The 13,871-nt window shown below is 45.9% G+C and overlaps 1 pseudogene; it reads left to right on the plus strand.

The window, feature by feature from the left end:
- The first annotated feature begins 12,876 nt into the window (after positions 1 to 12,876).
- On the plus strand, positions 12,877 to 13,022 carry LOC128341410 (uncharacterized; annotated as a pseudogene).
- The last annotated feature ends 849 nt before the right edge of the window (positions 13,023 to 13,871 follow it).

Here is a 13,871-nt window from a genome sequence, read left to right on the forward strand (position 1 = left end):
GCACTGAATCGCACCCTCTGATGCCACTATGACTGCTGGTCTTTCTCCATAGTGAAGACCGGAAGGTGTCACTCCAAACAGCAGCAGAAGAAAAAGAGGAGGGAAACTTCAACAGGGTGCATTTTTCAATGTAATCCACTCTGAGAACTTATGTTGGAAAACGGTATATAAATATTAGTGGTAGTAGCAGCAGCAGTAGTCCAGGTGCTATTTAGATCGCTGGTATTCTATTTACATCCAATCAGATGTCATCATGAACATTCTTATAAGAAGGCTGTGACACCCACTTTGGCAATGAAAATGTTTTATACTTTACTGGCATTCATCAAGGCAAGGTCATGATGCAACTGTAGGTGATAACTGGTTAAAAGGAGAGTAAATAATTCTCATAAGAACAGAAGAATATATGAACATAAGAACAGCCAGGGGTATAGCTATCATTGAGCAAAAAGGGTTCAAAAAACCTGGGCCTCCAGCTCTGGAGGGCCCTCCAGCTCCACCCCTCCCTATTTTCTTCATTATCTCTCTCACTCTGGGGGGCTGCCAGAGAGAGGGATGAACACGGGCCCCCTCTCCCCTAGCTATGCCCCTGAGAAAATTCCAGCTGGATCAGGCCCAAAGCTTATCTAGTCCAGCATCCAGTTTTACACAGTGGCCCACCAGATGCCTCTGGGGAGCCCACAGGCAAGAGGTATGTGCATGCCCTCTCTCCTCCTGTTGCTCACCTGCAACTGATATTGAGAGGCATCGTGCCTCTGAGGCCCACAGCCACCAGACTAGTAGCCATTGATAGACCTGTTCTCCATGAATTTATCTAAGCCCCTTTTAAACCCATCCATGTTGGTGGCCATGACCACATGGCCACTAAGGCCATGTGGAAACGAGTGCTTCTCTTTGGGATGAGGCATGACAGTTTTTCTAATACACTGGAGTTTGGAGCAGTCTGGGGTCCCAGTGGTGGCGAGGACTTTCTTGGCTAAGATTTTTGGCAGGGGGTGGGGAGAGCGCCTGCTCATTTGCCCCTCCTTTCCCTCCAATATTTGCCCCTCCTTTCCCTCCAATAAAGCAGGAGAGCTGGTCTTGTGGTAGCAAGCATGACTTGTCCCCTTAGCTAAGCAGGGTCCACCCTAGTTGCATATGAATGGGAGACTAGAAGTGTGAGCACTGCCAGATATTCCCCTCAGGGGATGGAACCACTCTGGGAAGAGCAAAAGGTTTCAGGTTCCCTCCCTGGCTTCTCCAAGATAGGACTGAGAGAGATTCCTGCCTACAACCTTGGAGAAGCCGCTGCCAGTCTGAAGACAATACTGAGCTAGATAGACCAATGGTCTGACTCAGTATATGGCAGCTTCCTATGTTCCTATGTTCCACATTCCATGGCAAAGAATTTCATAGATTATTATGTGCTGTGTGAAAAAGTACTTCCTCTTGTCGGTCCTAAATTTCCCAATCTTCAGTTTCATGAGGTGACCCCTGGTTCTAGTGCTGTGAGAGAAGGAGAAAATAATTATCTCTGTCCACCCTCTAAACAACATGCATAATTTTATAGACCTCTATCGTGTCTCCCTTTAGTCGCCCTTTTTCCAAGAGAGCCCCAGATGCGGTAGCCTAGCCTCATAAAGAAGGTGCTCCAGGCCCCTGATCATCTTGGTTGCCTTCTTCTGCACCTTTTCCAGTTCTACAATGTCCTTCTTAAGATACAGTGACCAAAGCTGTACGCAGTACTCCAGATGTGGCAGCACCATAGATTTGTATTAGGGCATTATAATATTAGCATTTTTATTTTCAGTCTCCTTCCTAATGATTCCAAGCATGGAATTAGCCTTTTTCACAACTGCCACACACTGAGTCAACACTTTCAATGAGCTGTCCACCACGACCCCAAGATCCCTCTCCTGGTCAGTCACTGACAGCTCAGATCCCATCAGCGTATATCTGAAGTTGGGGTTTTTTTGCTCCAATGTGCATCACTTTACACCTGCTTACATTGAACTGCATTTGCCATTTTGTTGCCCACTCCCCCAGTTTGGAGAGATCATTTTGGAGTTCCTCACAATCCATTGTGGATTTCACTACCCTAAATAGTTTAGTGTCATCTGCAAATTTGCCCACTTCGCTGCTCACCCCAACTTCTAGTTTATGAACAAGTTAAAGAGCACTGGTCCCAGTACCAATCCCTGGGGGACTCCACTTCCTACCGACCTCCATTGTGAAAACTGTCCATTTATTTCTACCCTCTGTTTCCTGTCTTTCAACCAGTTACCGATCCACATATGAACCTGTCCCCTTATCCCAGGGGTGGGGAACCTTGGCCCTCCAGCTGTTTTTGAACTACAACTCCCAATTGTGGCTGGGGATGGTGGGAGTTGTAGTTCAAAAACAGCTGGAGGACCAAGGTTCCCCACCCCTGCCTTATCCCATGACTGCTAAGTTTACTCAAGAGCCTTTGGTGGGGAACTTTGTCAAAAGCTTTTTGGAAGTCCAAGTATACTATGTCAACCGGATCACCTTTATCCACATGCCTATTGATACTCTCAAAGAACTGCAAATGGTTAGTGAGGCAAGACTTGCCCTTGCAGAAGGCATGCTGGTTCTCCTTCAGCAACACCTTTTCTTCTATATGTTTAACAATTTTGTCCTTAAGTATGCTTTCCATCAATTTACCCGGCACCAAAGTTAAGCTGACTGGCCTGTAATTCCCTGGATCCCCCTCAGATCCCTTTTTGAAAATCGGAGTTACATTAGCTACTTTCCAGTCCTCTGGTACAGAGCCTGATTGTAGGGACAAGTAACATATTTTTGCTAGGAGATCAGCAATTTCACATTTGAGTTCCTTCAGAACTCATACATTGTACCTATTTATTTGGCTAACAAAGAGCATGCTTTTGTCAACTGATCCCTTTAGGATCCAATAATACTTTTAGATGTTCAGCTGACCTCAGAATATGTTGGTTCCAGAGGCAAAAACAGGGATGGCCCATTCATGAGGCAAGTTGAGGCAGTTGCCTCAGGTGGCAGATTGCTGGGGCACCAGTAGGGTGGCAAGTAGGGATGTGCACGAAATGGATTTTGCATTTTGTTTCGAGCTTGAAACAAAATGCAAAATGCTCAAAATGTTTCATCGAAACAGTGGCCAAGCCAGCTGTTTTGACAAAACAAACTTTTGAGTGTTTTGAGCACCATTTTGGAGGGCTGTTTTTCTGGGGAGAATTGGTCTACCAATTGGGGTTGGTAGGTAGACGAGTCCTCTGCTCCAGACTTGGCACATCAGCCCAACTCAGAGGACTGGTCTACACGGCAGGTAGATCAGTCCTCTGAGGCAGACTGATGAACCAAGTCCAGAGCAGAGGACTGGTCTACCCACCGACTCCAACTGTCAGTTGCAGTACAAAAATAATAATAACTAGCTTAACCTGTGCAGAGCATCTGCGTGCTAGTACATGAGTGCTCCCTTCACCCCCTGCCACAATACCCCTCACAGAGATCTCTCCCTTCACCTGAGCCGCACTCACAGGAACACAGGAAGCTGCCATATACTGAGTCAGACCATTGGTCTATCTAGCTCAGTATTGTCTTCACAGACTGGCAGCGGCTTCTCCAAGGTTGCAGGCAGGAATCTCTCTCAGCCCTATCTTGGAGAAGCCAGGGAGGGAACTTGGAACCTTCTGCTTTTCCCAGAGCGGCTCCATCCCCTGAGGGGAGAATATCTCACAGTGCTCACACTTCTAGTCTCCCTTTCATATGCAACCAGGGCAGACCCTGCTTAGCTTAAGGGGACAAGTCATGCTTGCTACCACAAAACCAGCTCTCCTCTCCTGTTCCTCCTCCTCAATCCGGTTGTTCCACCCCCTCACCCCACTTGGTCACTCCTCCATCCCTTTACTCCCTCCCCCTCCCCCCTCTTGGTCACAGCTGAAGCCTATCATCCAAGCTATAGCCCCCTATCCCCAGAGACCTCCTGACCCTCACTCAAACCCTGCTCCTCCCAACCGCAGCAGCAGCGGTTGACCAGGTCCTTCCTCATTGCCGCCATGGCCACTTGAGCCCCTCAGGCCGCTGATAGGGCCGGGCCCATCCCTCACCCTTCATGCTTTCTCTCTTCCCCACCCTCTGGCTTGCCGCTCTTATTGGTGTTCTTGTTTGTATTTGTTCCTCTTTTGTTTTTAATGTTGTTTGTTTAATTTGATTTTTGTAGGTTACCGTGAGGCATTCAAGAAGAGGTGGGATAAATATAAATTAACATAAAACAAATAACTAATTGTTAAATTCTGTAAAACGGTAGCTTTGAGAAGGATAGACTCTCCTTAGAATCTGTATTAGGTATGCACAACTCGCTATCCACTAAGCTGAATGCAGTCCACCAACTATGGATGGTGGCCTGCCAGGCAGATGAAAAACATTTTTTGCTGCTTGCCTGGGACTGCAAAAGGTATGGGGGTTTCAAGTATCTGGGTTACCACAACACATGGCTATGGCATTGTGTTTAGCCTTCTGAATCACAAAGTTGTGCAGATCAAACCTGTGTAATTGAATAGTGTCTCGACAAACAAAATTTCCAGAGCGCAAGGCGAATCAACAGTTTGGTTATTGGCATTAGGGATGTGCACGGAACCGGTTTGAATGGTGGGTGGTTCCACTGGTTTGACGGCGGTGGGGTGTGAGCTTTAAGGGTGGGGGAGGATGCACTTATTCCCCCTGCTGTGTTTCCGCCACCAGCGCTCGTTTTTCAAAATGTCCATCGGGGCGGCAGTGTACCTCCCTGCCACCCCATTCGCTACGTTTTCCAGATGTGCCCGGAAATAGCTGACGTGCCTTGTGGTGTCCTTCCCACCACCGCGAGGGAAGCTTGGAGAGCTTGGAGAAAATGTGCTGAGCTTGTCGCAGTTGCAGCTTACAGGTGGAGGAGGGAGGATGCGGTAGAAAAACAGCAATCCTTCATGGAAGAAGATGGGGTGAGGACCCAACTTTTATACAGTGAGTGATAACATAGGAACATGAGAATCAGACCATTGATCCATCTAGCTCACTATTGTCTACTCTGACTAGGAACATAGGAACACAGAAAGCTGTCATATACTGAGTCAGACCATTGGTCTATCAAGCTCAGTATTGTCTTCACAGACTGGAATCGGCTTCTCCAAGGTTGCAGGCAGAAATCTCTCTCAGCCCTACCTTGGAGATGCCAGGGAGGGAACTTGGAACCTTCTGTTCTTCCCAGAGTACCTCCATCTTCTGAGGGGAATATCTTACAGTGCTCACACTTCTAGTCTCCCATTCATAAGCAACCAGGGCAGACCCTGCTTAGCTAAGGGGTCCAAGTCATGCTTGCTACCACAAGACCAGCTCACTAGCAATAGCAATAGCACTTACATTTATATACCGCTCTATAGCCGGAGCTCTCTAAGCGGTTTTACAATGATCTAGCATATTGCCCCCAACATTCTGGGTACTCATTTTACCGACCTCGGAAGGATGGAAGGCTGAGTCAACCTTGAGCCCCTGGTCAGGATCGAACTTGTAACCTTCTGGTTACAGGGCGGCAGTTTTACCACTGCACCACCAGGGGCTCTCCACTAGCAGTGGCTCTCCAGGGTTGCAGGTAGGAGTTTCTCCCAGCCCTTCCTGGAGGTGCCAGGGAGTGAACCTGAGACCTTCTGCATGCAAAACAGATGCTCTGCCACTGAGCTTCAGTCAGATTAACACCACATATAAGAAGCACCAGTGACGCTGCTGAGTTCCCGACTAATGTGGCACCATAACTCACATGGGGGGACAATTGTGACCACCTCCCCCTTCCTCTCCCCTGGAAGTGCTCTTTGCCACTCAAAAATATATTCTTGAGGACTGTTCACTGTCAGCAATATATTTTTGAATGCCAGAGAGCACTCCCGGAGGAAGAAGAGGTTGTCCAAATTCACCTCCTTACCCGCCACGAAATTGCCAGTGCTGTATTAGTTGAAGTTAGCAGCAGCAGCAGCAGCAATGGCATTTCCCACATAGCCCCTGTGGTTTGTTCGCCTGGATGTCAGCCAGTATACATATCTTCCGCTTGCTTGTCAGCCTGTTTCTTTCCTTGATACAGTGACATCCAATGCGATGGATTTGGGATGCCTCTCCTGTGGAATTGCTGGAGAACTGCAGTCTCTGCCAATTGAGTTTCATTTCAGTTTTCTTGTTAACTGAGGCTGCAATCTTATACTCACTTAACTTGGAGTATGCCCCCATTGGCCACAATTGGGCTTTCTTCCAAGTAGATCTTTATAGGATGGCCCTGTGAGTATTATAAACATAATTTTCCATCTCCAAGGAAGGCTAACTCCAACTAATGCAAGCGTAGGGTTACAGACACTTCTTAATGATACTTTTGGTACCTGAGTATAGATACCCAGCATAGATAGCCAGCATAGTGTACTGGACTAGGACCAGGAAGACCCAAGTTCGAATCCCCTTTCAGCTATGAAACTCACTGAGTGACTCTGGGCCAGTCATGTATCTCTCAGCCTAACCTATCTCACAGGGTTGGTGTGAGGATAAAAATAACTCTGAGCTCCTTGGAGGAAGAGTGGGATATAAATGTTAATAAATATCAACAACAACAACAACTAAATACAAGGACCTTCAGATTGAAATTGAGCAGTTCTGGAAAAAGAAAACAATAGTGGTGCCAATAGTTGTTGGTGCCCTTGGTGTAGTACCAAAATAACTTGAGCACCATCTCGACACCTTGGGGATTGATAAAATTACAACACATCAGCTACAGAAGGCCACACTACTCGGGACAACACAAATACTATGACACTATCTTTAATTTTTCTTTGGTTATCCTAGACCCTTGGAAAGGGCCTGATAATTAAAGTACCAAATCCAGTCCATAACATCTGGTAGACTGTGTGTAAACAACATAATAAATTATTATTATTATTATTATTATTATTACGTAATATTGTGTCCGTTTTGACTAGTGCACACAGGTTTAAGTCAATGTTTTCATGGCAAAATACATGGAAGAGGTGATTGGGAAAGTCTCAAGTCTCTACTTCCTTAAACTGAGCCAAGAAAAGTAGTGATTTATAGTAAGAGTGTCCTTGGTGGAGTTCAATAACATAAGCTCATATTGCCATGTGACCAACAGTGATATCAAAATACCCATTGCAGCCTGCCTTAGCCTATGCTGCATCAGCTAATCGATGTTCACAAAACAGCTGATCGAGAAACACAAACGAGAGGCTGATTTATAGGAAGGACTTACAATAGTCATGTTAAAAATGCTTAAAAGGGCATTAGGAGATCATAAAATGAGCTACACATAATGAGCAACTAAGTAAGAGAGGCCTTTTTGTTATGGTTTTACTGGAAAGGTTTCACAGTGAATATACAAGGACTGCACTGCTGTTCACCTTTCAAAGAAATATTGAACATTAAATCAGGTTTGGTGGTTAAAATGTGACATTTCTGGAGCGAGTACTATAAGTATTCATTAGCACTAACCACAGATTGAAGAAGCTAATCCTGTTTCTGTGAGGAACTGACTCTTTTCTCTCACAGGGCAGTGGAAAGAAAAACAATGGTGGGACCAATGAGCTGTCAAGGCCAGACAGTGGTAGTTCTGCAGAAAACAGTTGGTGATAGGGTCATGGCTGTGCAGCAGGCCTGAAAAACAAAACAGCACCCAACCGGCTGAGAATGGTGGAAGAGGGCTAAGTGCGAGGCAAGAGAGGATGGGATGGCCATTCCAAGGGATGCTCCAGCAGTCTACAAGGCCTGCACCCTGTACTAGTTACTTCATGGTGGAAAGAAGAAGAAGGAACAGAGAGAAAATAGAAGAAGGGGGTGTCCTAAGAGTATCAATCTACCAATCACAAGAGGCTGAGAGCAGAGACAGAAATGAGAGATTACAAGGGAGCAGTCCTATACTCTCTACGTTTATTCCTAATGTGCCTAGTGGCCAATAGGAGTTATTGTGGTTAAGAGTCGCTGCCTATGGAGTCACATCTCCAACAGAAACTGCTTCAACAATCATGTCCTCTACCTAGGAAAATTTTAAAGTTGTAGTTCTCGGGGTGGGGAACAACACAAGATCTCTAGGAGATGACTCCTAACACCTCACTAGACTATAGTTCCCAGGATACTCTGGTGGGGGAAACCATGACAATTAAAGTGGTACAAAACCCAATATAATTCTGTAGAGCTGTAAAGTCAGTTTCTTTACAGAGCTGTTTCTATTCCATCAGACTCAAAAACACAGAGTATAAAGGAGCCCATTCTTTGGCGGATAGGGCCAGTTACTCTCACCCTGCTAAATAAAGAGAATCACCACGTTAAAAGGTGCCTCTTTGCTAAGTTAGCAGGGGTTTAATATAATCCAGAGAAACTGATTTATTACATTTAATAAAATATTTCTATGCCACTTTTCTACCAATCCAGAACAAAGTGGAAGACCTCATTCCCAGCAACAGGACAGCAGCTGCTCATGTGCCATACTGTAATGCAACCAGAGTACTCAACACCAGGGCAAGAATTTATAATAAAAACATTAATATTTATTCAATTAATAATATAAAATACTCCAGAACAATTGGATAATATTTTTAAAAAATCCTGCCTAAATATACAATGGCAAAAGGTGTGTGTGTTTTTAAATGAGCATGTAACATATAATATCAAATACACAAAATATATGAAACCAGCGGACCTGAAGATAGCTGATAAATATGGAACAGTAGAAAGTACTGATCCAAACCCCAGATGGGCTGTTTGCCCGTGATAACCATAGGCCAGATGCATTTCAATCAGTGTTCCCTGAAACAAGGATTCCCAAATGTTGTTGGCTACAACTCCCAGCATTCCCTGCTGCAATGGCCTTTGGCTGGGGATTAGGAGAGTTGTAGACAACAACATCTGGGAATCCCTGCTACAGGGAACACTGGTTTTGACCTCTCTGAATCTTCATCAGTGACCCAGTCCATGAGCTGGATAAGAGTCTAGAGAATTGCACATCTCCTCTAGGCAGAAAGAGGCGACTGGGAGTGAGTCACACATGCAGGTTGTTTACCACCACCCCCTGCTCTGCCGTACAGCCACTACTGAAAACAGGTGGAAGCTTCAGCTACAAGAAAGAGGTTACCCTAAGGAGATTATTAAACAGGCCTCCCATAAGGCTAAAAGTAGTGATGGGGTTGAGCTTCTGAAGCCTCAAAGTATAAACCAGCAAAATGAGAGGATGATTGTGTCTGTGACATTTGATACTGGATATGTGAGATCATTCAAAAACACTAGCTTCAATTACAGGGTATTCCAGCTTGTCATCAGGCTTCCCTATTGGCACACAAACAAAATCAAAATCTGAGGGAATACCCAGTTGGGGGCTAGGTAACCTTGGCTCTCCAGCTGTAGTTGAACTACAGCTCCCATTTTCCCATTTGGAAATTGCAATGGCAGCCAGAAAGTAAAGGGTTAATTCTACCTTTAGAGGCGAAGGGATGGGGGTGGGGATTCATATGTAAGTGAACTCTCTGTATTAGACTGGCACAGTTGCTTGTGCCAATATCGTTGTGATGGCCGGTGAGTTGTTTCAACATTCCACTATTATAAGTCCTGAACATTCTATTGCTTATAAAATCAAAACCATTTGTCCGATCTGCCTGGCCATCAGCACACATTCCGTAGGTGACAAGAGACACCTCCCCAGAAAATCTGGTGAGGATCCGTTGAAAAATTGCTTAGATCGAGCAGTTTAAAGTTTTTCTCTTTTGAACAGGGGTTTACAGAGTTGGGGACATTCTTTCGGACTGAGGAAGTGGTATTTAAATGATTGTGTAGTCCGTGTGTATAGTTTCAGCCTTTAGACTGCAGGCCCGAAAAGTGCCTTTTGTATATCCCTCTGGGACCCAATAGATGGTTATCTCACAATTGATCCTCATAGTTGTGTTTCAAGAGGCTGAAAAATGCATCTTTACTGCTAAAAGAGCTGCACTGCCTACAGCACTGGACACAACCAGCCTGGCAGTCAGCTTCTTCCCTCCCTGGCTTCTCCAAGATAGGGCTAAGAGAGATTCCTGCCTGCAACCTTGGAGAAGCTGCTGCCAGTCTGTGAAGACAATACTGAGCGAGATAGACCAATGGTCTGACTCAGTGTATGGCAGTTTCCTATGTCCCTATGTCCCTGTCTGAGCCTAGGGAGCACGGCCCTGCAATTTCCTTCCCTGCCCTCTTCTTTCCTTCACCCACTGCAGCTATACCTTTTAATACCTCTCCCTTGCCTTAGATAGAGTGCGGTTCAACTCCAGTCATTGGTTACTCCATGGTTGTCAATTCTTCAAATCCGTGTGCATTTTGTCCGGACCTTCAGCCAAAACCAAACCAACACGCTGCTCTGTGCAGTTCGGTGTAAGCGGGAGGCGGAGGGGAGGAAATGCACTCCATTTAGCTAGGCTGTGAAGGGCTCCTCTGGGCTCCTTCTGCAGGGTGTGTGTGTGTGTGTGTGTGTGTGTGCGCGCAGGAGGATAGCTGCAGTGGGTGTGTGATGGTCATTGGTTCTTCACAACCATGTGCGTTTCGTCCCAACTCCAGCGCCCTGCTCTATGCAGCCAGGTGTAAGTGGGAGGTGCGGGGAAGGAGACACATTCAGTTTATCTAGGATGCAAAGGTCTCCTCTTGGCTCCACTTGGCCTCAGTGTGTGTGTGTGTGTGTGTGTGCACGTGTGCGCTTGTCTGTCTGCAGTGTGTGTGAGAGAATGAGAAAATGGATGTGGTGTGTGTGAGAATGGCTGCAGTGTGTGTGTGGGGGGGGGGGGCGACATCACTTGTGTACAACTTGTACGCTATTTTGCTAACACCATCTTGAAGGAAATTAAATCAAGCAGGAGAACTGTAAGGTTTATGGGAAATTTCTGGGAAGATAATCTGTTGTTTTGGACATGGTTGTTAAAACATTTATTTTTAATTATCATTGTTTGTATGTGTGTGAGTTTGTTTTTAAGAAAAAGAAAAAATGAAGTACAGATTTAAAGTGAACACAAATTACCTGCTTCTTCTTGTGTCCTTCTTCACTGCTGAATAATCATGAGTAGGAATCACATGGTCACTATTACTGAATCCACTAATTTCATTTAATTGTTGTTTTTTCCCCAGGTGCGGGGGCGGGGGGAGTGTGACTTTATCTTAGTTGAAGGTTTTACAAAGTTTTTGGTGTTCAACATCAGAAAGTTCTACCTTGTGGTCTGCATAAGCATTTCTGTCTTCCCCATAGTGTCTAATCAGATTCCCCTTTTAAAAATGCCTAGACATTCAGTAATCCAAAAACCTTTGGATTAAGATGAGAGTTCAGATGCTTTACATTTTCACTCATGCTCTAAAATGAATGGAAATTGCAAGTTAAGGTGCCCATCTTAACTTGCATGCTATAGAAGTTGTAAAGATCCTGTACAGTCTGATATATGATGATGGCTTTAGAAATGAGGCTCCATGCACCCATGTGCCTTGATTAGAGATGCATCAGGCAGAAATTCATCAGGGACATCTCTAGGAAGTGATTAGGGAAACGGCTGCTGTTAAACTGTACTTGGTACTGTCTGATATATGATGATGGTGTTAGAAACGCGGCTTCATGCACCCACACTTTGCCTTGGTCTTTCAATTGGACATTGGGCAGGGGAGGGATGCATCCAGGCAGACATGCATCCCTCCCCAGCACAAAGTGTGGGTGCATGGATCACCCACACTTTGGATCAAAGAGGATATGAGTGACTAGCTCCTCCTTCTGATGCCGGCATCACAATCAGGGGGCTGGGCTGGACCAGGCCTGTACATGGAGGTGGGGAACAAAAGTTGGGGTGATGAGGAGCTGATAGCAGCAGCAGGCAAGTGAGATGGTGTGGGGCAGTGGGAGGGCGGGGTGGGATGCCTGTACTTGGCACTGCCCTGAGGCTGTTGCCTCACCTCGCTTCATGGACAAGCCTCCCCCGTCTCCAGTGCAAAACAACCTGATTAACAAATGCACATGCAGCCCAAGCTCAGCTATGGTTTAGCGGCAGGTCACTCAAAAGCCCTCTCCAGACAGGAGAGCCAGCGTGGTGTAGTGGTTAGAGTGCTGGACTAGGACTAGGACCCGGGAGACCTGAGTTCAAATCCCCATTCAACCATGAGACTTGCTGGGTGACTCTGGGCCAGTCACTTCTCTCTCAGCCTAACCTACTTCACAGGGTTGTTGTGAGGAGAAACTTGAGTATATAGTACACCGCTCTGGGCTCCTTGGAGGAAGAGCAGGATACAAAATGTAGTGTGGTGAGGGGGAATTGTGTTGTCATTGTGTTCAGCTAACTGTACACATGCACATGCTTTTGTGTGACTTGTACTTTTAAAAAGTGAACATGGGTACAGGCCCCTGAAATGCAGGATACTGATAGAAAGTGCACTGCTGTGCTTGTGGTGTTCAATATAACATGTGACTAACTGTACCTGCATACAGACCTGTACCTATGTACACCATATACAGATTGTATGAGTGTTGAACATAACATGTGCATAGGGCTAAAGTGTCTTGGTCATATATTCCACATGGTCATATATTCCACATTACTTGCATCTAAGAATTGCTTGCATCTAAGAATTGTTTTCTGAGTCAGACCAAACCCCATCTAGTCCAGTATTCTGTTTCCAACAGTGGCCAGTCCAGATGCCTCTACTTACAAGTAGGACAAGAAGAAGAAGAAATAGGACCAGCTTCAGCTAGTCCAGAATGCTGCTGCAAGGATGCTCATGGGTGCAAGTTGTTTCATCAGTATCACACCCATCCTGCGGCAGTTTCATTGGTTACCAGTTTGCTTCTGGGCTAGATTCAAGGTGCTGGTCTTGACCTTTAAAGCTGTACATATCTTGGGACTTACCTGGCAGGGGAGACACCTTGATCATGAAGGAGGTTTTCCCAAGGTGAGGCTCATCCATTGCACTGCGGGTGTGCTGACTCCTGCGATTTCCCCAAATGTGTGAAACTTGACTGCATAATTTGTGCAGTTGGACCCCATTCACCCATATGAACCTGCCAGGACCCTCCACTCGTCATCTCAGGCCCTGCTCATGGTCCTGCCACTAACAGAGATCCCGTTGGCAGGGACTAGAGATAGGGCCTTTTCAGTTATGGCCCCTTGGCTGTGGATCACCCTCCTTGAAGAGCTTTGCTATGCTCCCTACTGTTGATGGAACTGCCTTGGGGTTATTTGGTCAGCAACCCCAGTTCGGGTGAATGTAGAGAATAATTTAGCTCAAAAGGGGAGAGAGTTCCAAGCAGTTTTAATTTATGTGAGCATCTGAACTCAAGAAAACCAGCTTGGGAGAGAGGTTTTAATTAACAAAAGGAGTTTATTGAAAGAAAAATAATAAAAATAGTAAGATTAAGTTATGAGGTGGTCCGAACGTAAAAGCAATACAAATATGTTTAAAAACAGACTATTGTAAGGCACGTTTAGCTTAAAGTTCCAGATTAGGTGTAAATTTCCAGGTGGGCAAGAGAGAGATGCTAAGAGAGGGGGAAGGGAGAAGTTTGAATTGAAGTGATAGACTGAGGTCCTGAGAGCTGGACAACCGCTATACTGTACCTGTCTCAAGGCAACAGGACTTAGAGCAGTGGGAGACTCATGTCTTTCAGGGTCAGCGAGGTGGATGGGCGCCCACGAGATAGGTGTCTCGGTGGACTCAGCTCCCTACGCCTGCTAGGGACGCTGGCTGGAAGGGCACGCGGACCAATCCAGGTAGTGATTCCAGGCTCTTTTGAAGTGGCAGCACGAAGATGGTCTTGCTGAAGTCCTTGTTGCAATGGAGTCCCAGGTGTAACACACAAGGAAGCACACGATGGAGTCCCCAGTAGGATTGAAAGG

This window comes from Hemicordylus capensis, chromosome 1, assembly GCF_027244095.1.
Source record: "Hemicordylus capensis ecotype Gifberg chromosome 1, rHemCap1.1.pri, whole genome shotgun sequence".
NCBI lineage: Eukaryota > Metazoa > Chordata > Lepidosauria > Squamata > Cordylidae > Hemicordylus > Hemicordylus capensis.